This window comes from Molossus molossus, unplaced genomic scaffold (assembly GCF_014108415.1).
Source record: "Molossus molossus isolate mMolMol1 unplaced genomic scaffold, mMolMol1.p scaffold_m16_p_19, whole genome shotgun sequence".
NCBI lineage: Eukaryota > Metazoa > Chordata > Mammalia > Chiroptera > Molossidae > Molossus > Molossus molossus.
The window spans coordinates 37,648,281-37,660,480 of NW_023425354.1; the positions used below are offsets into that span (position 1 = coordinate 37,648,281).

A 12,200-nucleotide genomic window follows, 5' to 3' on the forward strand; every position below is an offset into this window, starting at 1 on the left:
CTGCGTTTCAGGAGTCTTCTGTGGGTCGCCTCGAGGGTCTGGCTAAAATCCTTCCCCTTCCCACCAGCTTCCCACCTAGCACTTAGCTGCTTCCTGAAGTGGGCTCCAGGGCAAACAAGTCTGACTTCAGGGAGCCTAGAGGTGCCCAGCTTGGAGGAATAGATTGGGGTAGGGGTAGGGGTGGGGGTGGGAGGAGGAAGGAGGCATCTGCTCCAGGAAACTGTAAGAATTCAAAAGGGACAGCAAAATAAAAAATCTCTCAACTAAAACACAATTCCTAAATCCAATGTCTCAAGTCAAAGCACAAATCAGCTGCTGGAGGCCAGTCCAGCCCACTGTGTAGCTGATTCGATCCCATTTTGCAAAGGAAAAAAATCTCAAGAAGGAAAAACCGAATCTCTCCCTTCCTCCAAAGAAATGAAGTACGAAGCCGCTTCCTAAAAACCCCTAAAACCCTGGTCAGCCCCAGAGGATGGGGCACGGCCTGAGGGAAAGCTGCCTACAGCCTGGACCAGGGCAGGCTCCTTATGCCTTATTTCCAGAGATTGCTGTCCCCCCTCCACAGGCCTGTCCCCTCCAGGGTGGGTGCAAAGCAGCCACCTCTGCCTGCTTTCCTCCGTCTCATTGCTCCAGCCCAGTTCTGCGGGTGTTTTATGACCAAGAGATATTCTGGAGATTTCCACTCCATTTTCTTTAAGATACTGATCCCTTGGGCGGGGAGAGGCATGGGTTCAAAGGGAGAACTTTGTTTTCCCAACCTGATTCAGTACTCCGAAGAGAGCATTTTTCTTCATTCGGGTAAGGCCTCCGCTTTGATGCTCCCCCCCCAGTCCTTTCTCAGACGATTTTGCCTTAAAACTGAGAATTGGTCAAGATGCATGTTCGTTTAGGTACATGGCCAAAGAAATTCTTTTCTCCCATAATCCTGGCGTCTGCACGTTCCACTGACTGGAGCCTTTAGGACAAAGTTTACACTGAAAAGATATGGGCCAACTGCAGTGCATAGGGCTGTGCCCTCTCACGGGCCCAAACCTGCTTCAGAGACCCCATAGCCCATGCAGCTCCCCTCCACACCCCTCAGTTCAAGCCCCCTGCATAGCCACCAAAATGGGGACAGAGTGTCAAAGGGTTCCTGCAAGGTGGACTCTACTCGAGCCAACAGAAGTCAGGGAAGCCTATGGAAAATCCTTCCAGAATGAGTCTTTGCACGTGGAGAGAGGTGGGCCAACCTGGCTGAGCTGGTTTTCCCTCTCGCTCCTGCCTGCACCTAGAAACCTCTCTGGTTTTCCAAAGCCATGTTCCAACCTGGGCGCTGAGCTCGAAGGGGAAGGGGAACCAAGGTGCACTGTTTTGTCAACTTGCCTCATTCCGGTCACCTCACTGCATGTCTCCAAATGTCTTTCCAAGCCCCTACTGTCAAGACAGCCAAAACACAATACAAAATAAATAAAAGTTCCAACACCAGGGCAACCTGAGGTTTCAGGGGTTGCTGGGGGATATAGAAGTTAAGTTACTGGACAGAGCAATTGTTGATCTGACAAAAAAAAAAAAAAAAAAGTATAATTTTGATTCACATCAGATAGCTATTGTGTTGGCTGTTGTCATTATTTTGACAAGCTAAGAAAAAGAGGTCAGTGCCCCTGACTAAATAGTCAGGTATTGCATGTTTTAAAAATTCTTGTGGCCAACCAGTTGAAAATCACTGGGATACATGGTTTAAGAAAGGAATCTCAGCATAAACCTTGAAGAGGACGCAGGGCGGGTCAGCAGTATGTGGCATACGCCAGGGAACAAAAGACCAGCCATTAGGAACATACCACAAAGATACATCTTTAAAAAAAATCGTGGGGGAGCGTGAAGGGACAGGGGCTTCGGGTCTGCAGGGCTAAACCTGTCTTATCTCCCCAGGAGCAACTCTAGAAATCGGGAGGTCCTCCTCACCCAAGCTCTCGGTTGCCGCCCTGGAATGCGCAACAGGGTAGGCCCTGGTAGGAATGAGCTTAGCTCACTGGGGAGAAGGGAACCGGAGCCCTCTCTCTGCCCTCGCTCCGGGTCTGCCCCGACGGGAATCCCCCTCCACTGGGGACATTGTGACCAGCCGCACACAGTAATCAATTCAAATTCCCCAGCGCACTCCCTCTGAGCCTGAGAAGCGCAGGGATCCCTCGAATCTCCACACCAGCCCGCAGCGAGCGTGCCTTGCCACCCCCTCTCCAGCGTGGCCCCGGGAGGTGGCGGCCCGGCCACGGTCCACGTCCCAGCCTGGGCACTGAGCTCGCGCGGGCCGGGAGCTCGGAGGAGCCGCCGGTCCCGGGAGCCGAGGACTGGGACTTTGTAGGCCAGTTGAACCGACACCCTCATCTCGCCCGCAAAGACCCAGCCCTCAGCTCCCGCCGGTCTTGTTGTTCGGAGTTTGGGGTGCGGGCGCACCCCGGATGTTCTCCCTCGGGTTGAAGCCGGCTGGCCGCTTTCTACCACGCGCTGCTCGGCCAAGGCTCCGGGTTTCCTCCAAGCGCCCCCCCGCCCCCCAGAAGGCACCCGCCCCACCCAACCTCGGCCGCTGGGCTCCGAAGCCAGCTCTGGAAGGGTTACACGACGCTGGCGGCGTGCGGCAGCCTCCAGGCCACCCCCAGCCTCCCAGCGCAGGGCGAGAGGACCGGGCTAGGAGAAATATGGGGATCTAGCCTTCCCCACGCCCAGCCGAGCGCCGGAGTTACACCAGAAACTTCGCCAAGATCCCACGCCGCGACCGTGAGGCCCGGCGCCACGCCACCTCAGTTACCTGCGCTCGGATCTGCCGGGCACAGGGCCAGGGCCGAGCTGGGCCGCACCGCTGCCGGGGTCGGGGAGGCGCTGCGCGGCGGGCCCTGCGCCCCGACGCCCCGCGCGCACTGGCCGAGCTCCCCGCTCAACCTGCCCGGACCGAAGGGCCGCCGCTGCCCCTGCCCCCAGAAGCACGAGCCGGGTGCATCAGGGACAGAAGCGGGACGTAGAGACCTCTCGAAAGTTGAGTGAGTTCTGCCCGCTTGCTCGAGCGGCCGGAGCTGGCTCCACGTGCTGGTGACACATCAGGAAGGCTCCGCGCCCCACGGCTCCCGGAGGACAGACGCGGCCAGCGCCCGCCTGCACCGCCTTCAGGAGCTAAGCGGACAGCGCCCCGCCCCGGCCCGCCCTCTGCCCGCCCCTCGGTGGCGCCACCCGCTCCTGCCTGCGGCGCCCGCACCAGCCTGCGGCGCCCGCGCCCGCTCCAGCCTGCGGCACCGGCAGGAGGACACTGGGGCAGGGGGTGGGGGTGGCCTTGGCGCCTTCTCCCCGGCTGCTCTAACCGCCCTGGGGATCGAATCCGGACGCAGGCGGTCCGGCTCTCGACAGTCTCCAGTGCCTTCCTCCTAGTCACGCAGCCCTTCCCGCCCCCCGAGCTCCAGTAATTTTCCCCTTTCCTCCTCTGGCCGGTCCCAGCCGCTGCCAGCGCTTCCTCCCTGGAAGGCCAGAGCCGAGAGCCCCCTGCCGGTAGCTCCGCTCAGCTCCTGGGCCTTGTCCCACCCCAGGGGAGCGCTCCTAGAGCTGGCCTCAGTCTACCCATCTGGAACCTGGAGCTGGCCAGGCCCTTCGGCGGGCCTTGGTGGCAAACCAACGAGATAAATGTTAAACGCCAAACATAGGACCCAGGAGCATGCTTTCTTACGATATTAATTGTGTGTTTTCTATTCCCCATTCCAGTAGCCCAAAGACAACCTCTTCCTGGCTGTGCTTTCTGAAAACCTGAGTTCCTTTAGCGGGACTCTGGGGAGGAAGGGTGGTACAGTAAAGCTGCGAGGGGGAGGGGACCTTCCTCACAATTAGAGAGGGGTCGGAGGTGAGTGGAATCCTCATTCGTGAGGACCTGCTGCCCCGCTCTCCGGAGAACAGGTGTAGTCCCTGCGAAACCGCCTGCCTCATCTGAGACCAGTCTGGAGCATCCATACACCTCTGCCAACATCCCCATCCTCAAGACGGCCAGGACTCCAGGGACCATAGAACAGGGAGTGAAGGGGAAGCCTGAATAACGACTGAGACCGAGTTCCCCCTACCCCTGCCGGGCCCCTCTTCAGATGGAGCTCTTGAGTTAGATTTAATTTAAAGAAAATAATGAGTCTGGCGGGTATAGCTCAATGGTTGAGCGTTGGCTCATGCACCAGGAGGTCACTGGTTCAATTCTCGGTCAGGACACATGCCCAGGTTGTGGGCCCGATCCCCAGTGGGGGGCATGCAGGAGGCGGCCAATCGATGTTCTCTCTCATCAATGTTTCTATCTCTCTCTCCCTCTCCCTTCCTCTCTCTCTAAAATCAAGGGGAAAAAATTCAAAAGAAAGAAAATAATGAGACATACCTGTCTTAAGCCTGACACAGATATTGGCTGTTTCTGGCCTCGCCATTCCAAACCATGTCTTAAACTCTGACTGCTGTGGGGGCTGAGTGGTTTCTCTGCTTAACTTACCAGCTCCCCCCACACCCTCACGTGAAGATCTCAGGGCAGGACACCGGATAGACAGTCGTGCAGGATCAGGTGCTCCCAGGACAGAGCAGCTCCAGGAGGACAGAAGCGTTCAGTGCTGGTGAAGGGCAGGCTGCGGGTCCCAAGCCTCTGTAATCCCCACTTTGTGGGAGCCCAGGATTAGAAAGGAAGAAAGAAGATGCCCCGACATTGCTGGTGATGATGCCGGTGCTGGCGGGGGTCTGGGGTGAGAGCTCTGCTTTCTCTTCCCCTTTTATTGCTCTCTCTAAATCTGACAAACCCTTTGGATCTCTGAGACTCCAGGAGCCTGGAGGAGAGGGTGTCCTGGGGGGATGAAAGGGCAGGGATGTAATGGGTTTACCCCAGTGCTGATCCCAGAGAAGCCTGCGGAAGATTAAGATTTGCTTCCTGAGTTTGAAATCTCCCTGCTACCCCCTGACCACATCAAAGGACATGGCCATGGGGGGGCACCTAATCCCATCAATGGAATCAAAACTGGACAAGAAAGGAAATTCTACAAACTTGGTGCAGTGGCAGGACACAGCTCACAAGAGAAAGATAGATAGATATGAGGGCCCTGGCCTCCTCCACTGGGCTTACAGCCCAAGAAAGATTCCAAGCCAGTCCACGAAGCAGACAGGGCCTGTCCCTTCTTGAGGTGACTACTGTGGAAAGGTCAATTACAGGAACTCAGAAAGCTGGGCAGGGGGACTGGGCCTACATCTCCAGGGCAGAAAGGGACCCTGAGAGTTTGGGTGCTATTGGCCCCCCAACTTTGCTTTGAGAAAGTGCTTTCACATCACACTTCTTACCACCAATGTTTCCCAAAGTTCGGTGTTCAGAGGCAAGATGGTTTCAGGTTACAAAAATTTTAATAGATATTTTAGAATTAAATTTTATGAATATTGTTGTTACAATGTGGCTAAAATGGTTAATGTGAGCCAACCCAAAGGCAATGATTTAGTAAATGATACAAGCAGTGTTCTGATGTGGCAAAAATGGTGACAGTCTCATGCAAATTACTAAAGCTGGGAAAACACTCCTTAGGACCATCTTCAGAGGAAACTCTGCCTTAAAACAGTGGCTTTCAAACTTTCAGTTATATCTACATATGTATATAAAGTGTTTTATGAAACAATCCTTATGCATGCACATATGTTTGTTATCCTATTCTGTTCCATTAAAAAATGCTGCTTGCAAACTGTTACATTTATTTCTAACCCACCGGTGGGTTGGGTTCGCTCCTGTAATGTGAAAGAACAGCCACAGACAACGTGCTCTGGTGGTGCTGGCTCTCAGCGGAAATTTTCTAGGTGCGAAGACTGTGCTAAGAGCTTCTCCTTACACTCACAATGACCCTTGGATGCAGATATTATTATAACACACACTTCACAGGTGAAACTACTTGCCAGGATCACTTAGCTAGTAAATGCAGGCCTGAGACCAGCCCCTCTCCACCCAACCCCTCCCTGGTCTAGTGTGCTTTCCACCAGGCTTCCCTGAGTCAGTATCTCAGCAAGGCCCAGTCTCGAGGGCATTCATGCCACGTGTGCCCTTCCCACAATGCAGTGTACCTCTCCACATCTGCCCCGTGGCTTCGGGCCTTTTTGCCTTCACACACACAAAAAACCTCAGGAGTCAGGCTCCTTAGCAAGCTGGACTCGGAGCCCCTGAGGTGGGAGTGTGGTGTGACATGGACAGTCATGTCCCCGCCACCCTGCAAGAGTGCTGCACACACCTAGCTCTGTGGCCGGGAGGGATCAACCTGCCTCGGGGACAAAATCCCATAGAGCTGAAGACACTGCCCTTGTTCTCCGGCTCCCCTTATTCTGGATTCTTCCCTAGGCCTTCCTTGGTTGCCCTGTTTTAAACTGCAGCCCCCTGTCTTATCCCCCAACACAGATTTGTTTCTTTGTCCCCTCTAATATGCCACACATTTTACTCATTTGAATATATTCTGTCTCCCTGCTACTGATCTCTGCCTCCAACCCCTCGAACATCAACTGCACAGGGTCGGAACTGTTGTCTCTAAGTATACTGCGTCCCGAGCCTGACACACAGCACACACTCGGAAAATGTTTGCAGAGAGCCCAGTGCTGCCGCCACTAGCCCTCCCCACAGCCCCAGGCCCGAGCCACACCACATAGAGGCTCTCCCTCCAACACCTGTTCATCTCACCAGTTTCTTCGCCGAGACGACCCTCTCCCCCGAGGGAGGAGGGCCAACACTCACAGTGGCCTCCAGTCCCCAAGCTGTTCAAGGTATTTAATAGCGACACCACTGTACAGTATTGAGCCTCTGCTCGCAAGGAACAACTGCCATATCTCTAGCAACACAAGCAAGTGCTGTAAAGCGGAAGGGAGGAGACGCCCTGTTTTACTGATACGGAAACTGAGCTTGGGGAGATGAAATGATCTACCCAAGGTCACTCGGCACTGAGCCCTTTCCACCCAGCTTCGCCCTGGGACCGTCCAGCCCTCACATGCTAGGGCTATAGCCATGCCTGTGCTGGGTTCCTTTCAGCTCCCTGCTCTCAGTCGGAGAAGAGCCCAGGTACAGAGATCCTGGTGACCGGAGGGAGAAAAGTGCTGCAAATAACCTGGAGTGTGTTGTATGTGGAACTCACGGGCCTCCTTTTCTCAGCCTAATTTGCTCAGATGGCAATTGATGCGGATTTTGTTTCTCTTGGCCCAGATGGCTCGAATAGAAGGAGAGCCCCGGAGCTCAGGGAAAAGACAGGGCGGGCATGAAATCTTGACTGCAGAAAAGCCACACTGGTATCACTGGGCTTATCAACATTTGGGGCCTGTTTCAGTTCCTGACTCCTGTGCAACCTTTGATAAGTTATCTCTGCCTCTGGGCCTTCGTTTCATCACTGGCAAAACTGGAATGTGATTTTTCTTTGCGATTTCTCCCAGCTTGGCTGTTGCGAACGTAGAAAGAGAAGTATTTGAAGTTTGACTTTGCTGAACGAATGAAGGTCATCAACAGCAAACATGTACAGAGCTCTTTATCTATCTAGGTCACTTGAGAAGACACATCCTTGCACGTAAGCAGTAGCAGAGAGGTAAATTCCCCAGAAGGAAGTCAGTTCTCTCCAGGTGTAATAATATGTCAGATGGCTAAGGCAGGACTGGATTCGGTTTTCCTGCATGATGGCAGGTGGGGAGGAGGCAGGTGGTCTGACCCTCTCTGCTTGGGCTGTGCCCTCTGCACGTGACCTAAGGAATGAGGCTGAGAGGGTGGTGGGCAGTAAGGTCACAAAAGGAGCCCCACTGGCCCATAGTCCCAGCCATGTCACTCAGGAGGCTTTCAATGGGCAGGGGACGTGCCTGGAAAATGTTAAGAGCATTTGATCCAGAAAAACGAGGAGTCTGTCTCCTGGAGAATCTAATCTGTGTCCCTCCCCTGCCTCCACAGCCTGAGTACTGTGCTCAGACCTGGTGGCTTTGGTCACTGTGTGCTCCTCCTACGAATCAGGGTGAACATTAGACTAGTGAAGTGGCTGCTTGGCTCACAGGCTGGCAAAGAGATGGGCTATCTCCTGGGTACGTGTCAAGTAATAATGAAGATGACTTTCCCAAACAGATTTGTGCTCATCCTGCGGAAGAGCTTAATCTCTGTGATAAAAGTGGAGCTTTCTGCATGGCCTTGATGAGTCACTTCTTTTCTCTTTGCCTGTGGCTGTCGAATGAGAAGATTGGATGGCTGCTGTCATTCCTAATCGGTAACTTTTGTCCGGAAGGATGGGTGTGAATCTTTAGTGTTTACTAATAAAACTATTTACAGAGGGTGAGTAGTTGTTTCTTAATTTGAAATTCCATTTTACATGCAAGGTTAGAAAGTCCACGGGAGAAAGAAAAGCCCCCTTCTTGGCTGCAACCTAGTCATGATATTTGAGTGTCAAAGATGATCGACTGAGGGCAGAAATACCCATGATCTTGTGGTGCTCGGGCAATTCCTGGGCATCCTCCAGAGCCCAGCCACGATGTCACTTCCTTAGGGAAGACATCCTCCACCCCTCAATTAGGGACCTCTCTTGTCCAGGGCTCTGTCCGAGACAAGAAGCTGACTCATTATGTGGGGAAATTAGAGGTTTCTCAGAGATGATACCTGAATCTCTTCAAAGGGATGAACCTGAAGCCCTAGCCAGTGTGGCTTAGTTGGATGCTGCCTCGTGTACCAAAAGGTTGCAGTGTAATTCCCAGTCAGGACACATGCCCAGGTTGCAGGCTTGATCTCCAGTAGAGGGCGTGCAGGAGGCAGCCGGTTGATGTATTGTTCTCACATCCATGTTTAACTTTCTCCCTCTCCTTTCCTCTCTCTAAAAAATATATATGTATGTACGTATGTATGTATGTATGTATGTGTGTGTGTGTGTATATAAAATCCATTAAGACATATATATAACCTACCTATCTTTCTTTCTTTCTTTCTTTCTTTCTTTCTTTCTTTCTTTCTTTCTTTCTTTCTTTCTTTCTTTCTTTTTTATTAAAGGGATGAGCCTGACTCTGACTCAGTGTCTGATCTAGCTGCTAATTTGCAGGAACTGCCGAGGAGGACAGAAGAACTTGTTGAACTGCACCAAGAGCCTGCAGGCAGCAAAGTCTAGATTACAGAAAACTCTCCAGGTCAGATGGGTCAGGTTCTTCAACAGATACATTGCAAGGAAATGAAAGGGAAGAAGAGAATCTTAGTGATTGAAATAAAAAGCCTAAAAGAGATATCAATTTTCAAAATGAGCAAAGTTAAACAATAGGTATAAAAATGCAAAGATGCTCAATTAGGTGATAAGTAAAAATGCGAGGAAGTGATTACTATAAAAGCAGGGGTATGACTACTCTGGCTGTGGGGGAGTGTGATGGGGAGAGGGCAAATGGTTTCTGGGTGCCTGACAAAGTTCTCCGACCTGGGTGGTGTTCTTATAATCCATTAAGACATTCACTTGATTTGTGTGGCTTTTGAATCAGTTTCATTGTAAAATTAAGGATTTAAAATATCTCTTTCCAGGATAGAATACTGGACGAAAACTGACAGTATGAGACAAAATATATATACTTGCCAAATTCTGCATTTAAGCTAAATAATATTCACTCACAGGAAGAAAGAGGCCTGACCTAAAGTAGTTTATATTTTTAAAAAACATCCTGGAGGTTTTAGCTACCCACAATGGTTGTCTGCCTACACAGCTCTCCAACTGCAGTTCTAGATGCCCTGTGTCTGTCCCAGACCCTGGAAGGAGCAAAGGGGTAGGTAGGTCTGAGCAAGGGAAAACGGGCAGGGGGCGGGGCCTTTGCAGCTCTCATCCTGCCCATCAAGGAGCACTGATTGTAACTCTCTAGATGGGGAGCCAGGGTCACATAGATCCTATCATGAAGTCACAATGACCAAGCCCCACTGTGAATGGGGCTACTATGATTTGTCCTGTTTGGCAGCCTTGGGTGAGGTGGGTGGGGCAGCTTGAGGTCCCCTTGCTTGTCCAAGGCCCAGGCTCTGAGTTAGAAATGTCAAATTTGAGGCCACAAGGCACCTAAAAAACATCTTTTGCAATGTTTGACTTTGGCAACTGAGGAAGTTGAAGTCCAGGGTATATAAGTGGTTTAATAGAGACTGTACAGGTAACTCAACATAGGTGTCTCCTTCTGCCTCTGCCCCTCACCCTTTAAGCCAATAATCTACTTCCAGCCCCACAGAAGTGAGTGTGGATACCTGAAGGCCCTCAAGGTAGTTACAAAACCATTCTGCTCCCATGTTCACCCTGGTGCTTATATCTGACCAACCTCGACCCGGGATCCATACTTGACCCCTACCTCTGGCCCTTCACCTTTGGGGGCCCATGTTTTCCCCAACATCTGTTTGTTGACTTCTTCTGTACCTTGACCTTTTTTTTTTTATTATTGGCTTTGGCTTGGCTCATCCATCCCCCCTTGTTGGGGTGGAATTCTCTCCTCTATCTACTGTAGGAAACCCAGTGTCCAGCCTTGGAGTTCCAAGGATCAGTAACCCAAAGTAAGGGGTAGGATTTGAGGCAATGTCCAATAGTTCAGGAAAACTTCCTCTTCCTATCCCTGGATATTTGGAATCTGCCTTTATTTGCATTTAGTAACAATTCTGTGATGACATTGACACTCTAGCTCAGTATTTCCTTCAAAAGCTAAGAGCATCTCTTCCATTTATGGAATCTTAGGGAAATAATCAATATAGTTCTATGCTGCCTGAGCCCCACATCCTATCTTCTGATAACCCGAGACACCATTCCAAAGAGACTGCTGACTTTCAATCTACCTGAAGCTCCCTTTGGTGCACTGTGCATTGGGGACTCCAGAAAGGTAATATAACTTTTGGTCACATTAACAGAAGTATGGCATGTAGAATGAGGGAGGTTAAGTTCCATTAATGAGACTATATCTGGAGTAGTATTTTCAGTGTTGAGTGTCACAACTGAAGAAGGGGACAGAAAACCTGGAGTGTATCAGAATGGGAGACATTCAGCATAATGTCATATTAAATCTGGTAGCTTATCATAGATGACTTGGAGAGTGCCATAGCTGGCTAGGGCCAGATTCAAGCCTCAGTTCACAAAGCTGGGAAAGAAATATGCACCAGCCATCTGAACAATGTGGTTGGTTTCCTGACCTAGACAAAAAGGCAGGGGGCAAGCACCCTGGGGATAATTCACCTTTCAAGGAACAAATAGAAACCACAAAACATATCCAGAAACCCAAATGCCCTTTCTGGGAACTCTTCCCACCCCCAAAACACGCAAAACCGTCATGATTAGACCACCCCTGCTGGCTGCCCCAATGCCTAGGCGAGCTGTTCACCCCAGGCGTCAGCATCCCCACCAGTAACACGGGGTTCCCAGACAAGTCTGCCCTGTGCTGTGCAGCTGGCAGAGTGGAGCTGCGGGAGAAGATAGGCAGGACCAGCCAGCAAAGAAAAAAAGCCAAGTAGCAGAAGGGAGGGACAGCATACAGGAGGACACTACAGCCCTACTGCCAAACTCCAACCTCAAAGTCCAGGCACGGACGGGGTTCGAACCCGCGATCTTCGGTTTACGAGACCGACGCCTTACCACTTGGCCACCGCGCCTGACAGCCGAGCAGGCGCTGGAAGCTCTCAGTGGAGGGGAGGTGGCGCAGGCGCCGGAGGGGAGACGCCCCGCCTCCGGCCCCGCCCCTCCAGACCCGCCAGCCGGGACCCCACTCTCCGGTCCAGTAGGGCCAAAGCGCGGCGTCCGCGTCCTGCTGGCGGTGGGGCCCGAACCCGAGCCCGCGGTGCTGGAGAGCCCGCGGCCTCCCCCTGCCGCACTGCCCGCGCTCCGCCCCCAGGGGCACGGCGCCCGCACGGAGCTGGGGTGAGGCGGGCGCCCTGGTGGAGAAGAACCGCGACCGGTGCCAGTTACCGCGGGAGCGGAAGCGGAGCCCGTGGCCCCGGCAAGCCGGCCGAGCGTCTGCACTGGCGTGTCCGCCAGCTCCGTGAGCCGCCGTACGACCTTGGCCGGGTCGTTTCTGTGCACACGGCGCAAGTGGAACGGGACTGGCCCTTGGAGGAAGATGCGGGACCGGGAGGGATGGGGGCAGGGCGCACGGGGCAGGGGAGGTGTCCCCACGGGAGAGGCCCTCTGTGTAAACAAAACCTTCCCCGGGTTGCTTTCCCTCCTGCCTTGCCCTTCAATCCCTGGCACTGGCCCTGGCCCTGTGCA

At 52.7% G+C, this 12,200-nt stretch overlaps 1 non-coding gene across 1 annotated transcript; it reads right to left on the minus strand.

The window, feature by feature from the left end:
- Window positions 1–11,515: 11,515 nt before the first annotated feature.
- Window positions 11,516–11,587, minus strand: TRNAT-CGU. Its single transcript has one exon. It is a non-coding gene; the product is annotated as a tRNA-Thr (tRNA).
- Window positions 11,588–12,200: the final 613 nt, after the last annotated feature.